Source organism: Furipterus horrens, unplaced genomic scaffold (assembly GCF_987537825.1).
Source record: "Furipterus horrens unplaced genomic scaffold, mFurHor1.1.pri manual_scaffold_5, whole genome shotgun sequence".
NCBI lineage: Eukaryota > Metazoa > Chordata > Mammalia > Chiroptera > Furipteridae > Furipterus > Furipterus horrens.
In genome coordinates this window covers 122,340,898-122,346,818 of record NW_028327175.1, presented here as the reverse complement: position 1 = coordinate 122,346,818, position 5,921 = coordinate 122,340,898, and the positions used below count along the sequence as shown (strand labels likewise).

Below are 5,921 nucleotides of genomic sequence, written 5' to 3'. Positions count from 1 at the left end.
GATAGCTCAGTTTAAAATCTTTGGGTCCTTTTTAATTTACATTTCTTTTGTAAATTGGGATTTTGATATAATGCCCTAAAATTTTGAATGTATGGGATTGCATCCCTTTTCCCCTTTCTTTTGCAGAATAGTTCCAATTGTAATATTGTATTATAATTTAACGAGCCATTTTCATGCCAATGTTCCTGGTCCCTTAAAACATATTGGGCCATGCAACATTGCATAAGAAAATTTGTTGTTTCTTGGCTCTTTTTAAAGTTCACTTAAAAAATGTTTTTCGGACTTTGGGAAGACAGAGTCGTGGGGGCGGATGTTGCCTGCCGAGCGCAGCCGCGGGTCATGTGACCGGAAGGGCTCCTGACGGACGCTGTCCCTCCTCCGAGAGGCCTGAGCGCCCGGCCCGACCCCGGCCATGGGGTGCTGCTACAGCAGCGAGAACGAGGACTCAGACCAGGACCGAGAGGAGAGGAAGCTGCTGCTAGACCCTAGCAGTCCCCCCACCAAAGCTCTCAATGGAGCTGAGTCCAACTACCACAGCCTGCCTTCTGCTCGCACAGATGAGCAGGCCCTGCTCTCCTCTATTCTTGCCAAGACAGCCAGACTCCCAGGGCATGGAGCAGCATGAGTACATGGACCGGGCAAGGCAGTACAGCAACCGCTTGGCTGTGCTGAGTAGCAGCCTGACCCATTGGAAGAAGCTGCCGCCACTGCCATCTCTCACCAGCCAGCCCCACCAAGTGCTGGCCAGCGAGCCTATCCCCTTCTCCGACTTGCAGCAGGTCTCCAGGATTGCTGCTTATGCCTACAGTGCACTTTCTCAGATTCGCGTGGACGCAAGAGAGGAGCTGGTTGTACAGTTTGGGATCCCGTGAAGACGGATCCTTGGATGGCTCTTCTCCTCTTCACCCTGTCTCGTCTCCACCCTGCCTTCCCTGGCCCCAGCCTCACTGTGGCTTACAGTACCCTAACCTGCTACTAATCACAGAGAAGAATGTGGAGGAGGAGAAGAGTGAGGCTAAAAGCCTGAGCAAGTGAGGATGGAGCAAGGGAAGGGTAGAACCATTTGGGACTGGCCTTCAAAGCCCTGGCCAGGGGTGGGGTGGGGAACAAAGGATAGGGCCTGGTAGGTCTCCACTATCACTGGGAGGGGGTGGAGGTAACACTGTGAGGGTGATCCTAAAGGGCCCATGGAGGCCCCTTTCCCACTCTTTCTCTCGGCCTCACTCCTGTGTCCCTCTCTCTGAATTGGTGCTCACAGGCACCTTATTAGGGTTTATAACCAGTGTCTGGACGAGCTTGAATTTGAATGAATTGAGTTTGTATTTCTAAAAAAAAAAAAAAAAAAAAATGTTTTTCAATCCTTACCTGAGGATATGTTTATTGATTTTTGAGAGAGAGGAAGGGGGAGGGAAGAGAGAGAGAGAGAGAGGGAGAGAGAGAGAAACATTATTGTGAGAGAGAAACATCAATGGGCTGCCCCCCTTATATGCCCCAACCGGGGATCGAAACTGCAACCTTTTATTGGGTGGGATGATGCTCCAACCAACTGAGCCACCCAGCCAGGTCATTGTTATTTTTTTGTTAAAGGATCATATTCCAAAAGTGTCCAGTGTTTCAGGATACATCCCAAAGTACTAGAATCTAGAATTGAAGGTGATTCTCCCTGCCTCCTTTTTTTTTTTTTGAGACAGTTCCAGCCTCTCAGACAATTTGGCACTGACTAGCTTATTGACTAAAACCTGCTGCTGTGATTGAGCTAAACTCTGTGGGTTGGTATACCACAAGTCAGTGAATACCGTTCTTGTGCCCATAAGCGGTCTTCAAGCAAGAAGAAGCCTCCCAGCTCAGCAGAAAGGCCAGTAACAGAATCCCAGGATGACTAGCAGTAAGTACAGAACCAGACAGTGGCCCAAGGATGTCTCAGGTCTCTCGACCTTCAATCCCCCTGAAAATCCTCTCCAGAAATACCTTCAGTCAGCATCCCAACAAAGAGTTTTGTTCCTGTAAAGTCCAGGAATCTAAGTGCACTCTAGAAATGAAACTACCCTTCCAGCAATCCTCTACCCAAAACAGGAATAGAAATACTAGTCAAAGTGACCACAGGGGCTTGCCTACCCACCTCCCTTCTGAGGCATTGAACAAAGTAGGTTCAGGTGGCCCCTCTGCTCTGCTGTCGAGGTGGGCCGGGCACCAAGCGGGAGTCTCCCATAGGACAGATCCTCCATCCAGTGGAGACCCCAATGAGTAAGCCCCGAACAAGCTGTTGCTGCTTCTGCTCCACCAAGTGTCCACACCATGCCGTGAGGGAGTCCTTTTAGGAGAGTCCCATCTGAGTCACCAGATTTGTTACCAAACTCAACGAGTTTGCTGCTTGGGGTATTCTATTCAAGAATAAGACGTGGTTGGCATTAGGAAGTTTTATTTACTTAGAACAACTAAAGCTCCCTCTGGAACCTTGATTCGTTCCCTCTATTGAGCATACTTCTCTGTCTCCTCATCTTGACAGGCTCTTGTGTTGGTTTGCCTCTGTATCTTAGGTAGAGTTGTCACACCTGTTATGTTGTAAGGGGTGGAGCTTTAGGTATTCATCAGTAAAAGGCAACCCGTTTCACCACATTATGGTGCTGTACATGGGGGAGGGGTCTGAGAGGGAGCAATCCTGTTTGCTCATCACTTGCCCCTTTTCTGGGCACTTCTCCTGCTTCCTGTATGGGACTGGTGCCTCTCTATCTGTTGCCCTGGTCGTCGTTCCCAGAATGGCTGGGTCTGTGGATATTCTAGGATGTGGGGGCCCTTTAGAAATATGGACTCTGCTGAGAGACTGGCAGTTTCTTGCTCTGCCCCAGCCCCCACTGGTTTTCACAGTCAGAAGCAATGAGGCTTTATTTTCCCTGGCGTTGGAGCTGCGGGGTCTGGTCTGGCACTGGGAGCGCTCCCCAAGTTTTCCTCCCTACTTTTTAAAATGTGTGACTGCACTTTCCATCTGCCTGCCACTGCTGCTGCCACACTGCTTCCTCTCCTCCCCGGCTCCGCCCCTCTTACCTGACTTCCCCATATCTTTGCTTGTTGGACTTCCATGCAGCTTGATTTTCTGGAACTTATGGTTTTCTCTAGTTTTGAGATAGCTGTATTCCTTCTTAGTTGTGGAGGGAGATGCAGCATGTCTACTTAAGCCTCCATCTTGCCGGAAGTCTGAAAGATAATATCTTTAGAATGCTTTTAACTTCCCCACTCTCCTCACTCCTTGAGTTTTACAAAGAAAGCTTACAATTTTTGGTGCTAGTCTGTTATTTGGTTTTCCGTTAAAGTTCATCACTCTGTAATCTTAACATTTAAAACACAAATTCCCAGTCTCTCTTCCACCATTTAAATCAAGCTCTCAATCACCACTGAGAGAATTTCTCGAGTACTTCCTTCAGAAATGGCAAGGTCATGATAAATGCATCTTGTATGCCAGATGTCTTTGCTGGTCTTGTTTCTGGGGTTACATTCCTTTTCTCTTAGCAGTCTGTATTGTACTTGTCTCCTAGCTTATAGTATTGCAGATGGGTGGTCATCTGATTCTTGTTCCTAGTCTTTCTGGAAGCTTGTAAGTTTTTTCTATTTCTGAAATTCAGGAATTTCATCAGGATATGTCTAGATGCTTATCTTTATTCATGTAAGTCCTTTTAATCTTCAGACTCAAATTTTCATATCTAACTGTTACTTTTTTCTTCTTTTATAACTTCTATTATTTACATGTTAGGTCTTCTGGATCTGTCCTGATGTGTTTTAAGATTTCTTCCAGTATTTTTGAATCTTTCAGGGACTGCCAGTTACCATATATGTCTATTCTCATGATAAATTCACACATTGAGGAAGTAACCACACAATGGATTTGTGGGCCACCTGGGCCCAGGGAATTGGCCTGTAGTTAAAATTCCATCTAACACCTGACTTTTGTAAGCGCCTACTTTGGTGAACCAAGTGGCATTTTGGGCCCCAGGAATAGGTGTCCATTTAGAGTGAATGTCTAATAATCATGGAGTGTCTGGCTATGTCCTTTGCCCAGTGCACAGATACCTTAGTAAATGGCCATAGGTACCTTGGGGAAGGCTTGGAGAAAGATTTATAATGAAGAGTTGCAGCAATGGCAGAGGGTCCTGTCTCAAAGAAACCCAGTATCACCTTCAATTAAGGGGCTCTAGGTCTGTGATTGATGTTGGTCTGGGGACTGGTGAGAGGCTGTGATTCTCCACTGTTGCAAATCAAGTCAGAATTTTGGCTACTGGGCACAGGGTTTCTACTTGCTGTATAGATCAAGCAGGAAACACTTAATCAGAATGGCAGAGTAAAGACCTCCAAAAATTCACTCCTCCACAAAAACAAGAATTCTGGTAAAAATGGTCAAAATCAAGTTTTTCGTCACTGAGGAAATTAAGCAAAGACTAGCTACAATCCTAGAAGCATTTATTCAAGAAAGAAAAATAGCTGCATCCTAGTGAGAATGTGACGTTTGTGGAGTTTTACTTGTCCTAGTCCCATTCTCCTCTATGTCCACAGACACCTTGAAAACTAAAAGCCTCACAACTGAAGCAGCTGTGAAATACAATGGCCTAGCAGCCACGGGAGGGAGAAAAGCAGGTTTGAAGCTCTGCAAGAACCCCGTTTTCAAAGAAGTGTCACTATTGGACTTGTCTGATGGCTCTCTGAAAGCTCGTTCCTAGGGGTTGTCTTTATTTGACCTGACTCAGAGCTCTCTATGTGTTGATAGCCATATCCATATGCTGAAACATCCCTTGTTGCAAACAATCACTGGTAATTGTTTAACATTAGAGCTGCCTAAGGTGGCATTGCAGTTGGGGATAACAAAAAGATAACCAAAAAAAAAAAAGCCTTAAAAGGAAAACCTAGGGAATGAGATGTCCATAGAGGGCCTTGAAAAGCTCTGACGTATTTCTGGGAATTTCTAGGTCACAAGCATGTGTAGGAGTGTTTTTATGTCCAGGAAAGACCTGAGACCATAGCTCTCACCTCTAGCTGACCTTGAGGCTCTGTGTAAGCAGGAAGCAAGGGTTAAAGTAGTGTTGCACACACACACACACACACACACACACACAAACACACACACATATACAACCCCTTGGAAAAGGCTAGGAAACTTATTAGTGGAAGGCATTTAAGGAAATTTTTGCCAATCATTAGTTTACTACTAAGCAAGCTAATTGAGCAGAGTCTTCAGTGGCTATACAACGAAGAACACAGGCCTTACAGAATTAGTCTAGGGAAGTTGCTAACAAACAGCAACAACAATGAAATCTGAGGAGGAGTGAAATCTGATTTTCAGAGTTGCCACAGATAATGTTTGAAGTATAACTTTTGCCCTGACCAGTGTGGCTCAGTTGGTTGGGCTTTGTCCCACAAAGTGAAAGGTCGCTGGTTCAATTCCTAATCAGGGCACATGCCTGGGTTGCAGGTTCTGTCCCTGGTCAGGGAGCATATGAGAGGCAACCAACTGATGTTTCTCTCCCTCTCTTTCCCTCTTCCTTCCCCTCTCTCTAAAAATAAATTAAAAAATATATTTTTTAAATTAAAAAAATATTAGTAGGCAGATAGAAGTTTTATATTTATATTTTTAATGTTATAATTATATATAAATGTTTATATTTTTAAAACAAAAATTTATAACTATATATTTTTAAATAACATATTTTTAAATTTTTCTTTATTTTTGAGAGAGAGAAACATCAATTTGTTGTTCCACTTATTTATGCATTCATTGGTTGACTCTTGTATGTGCCCTGACCAGGGATCAAACCCACAATTTTGGTGTATTGGGATGATGCTCTAACCAACTGAACTACCCAGCCAGGGAAATAATATATATTTTACTATAAAGATATTTTAGTATATATTTTTATCTTTTAAAAAACATATAATAT

General features: G+C 44.3%; 1 pseudogene; it reads left to right on the top strand.

The window, feature by feature from the left end:
* The first annotated feature begins 288 nt into the window (after positions 1-288).
* LOC150009689 (ragulator complex protein LAMTOR1 pseudogene) lies at positions 289-1,323 on the top strand (annotated as a pseudogene).
* The last annotated feature ends 4,598 nt before the right edge of the window (positions 1,324-5,921 follow it).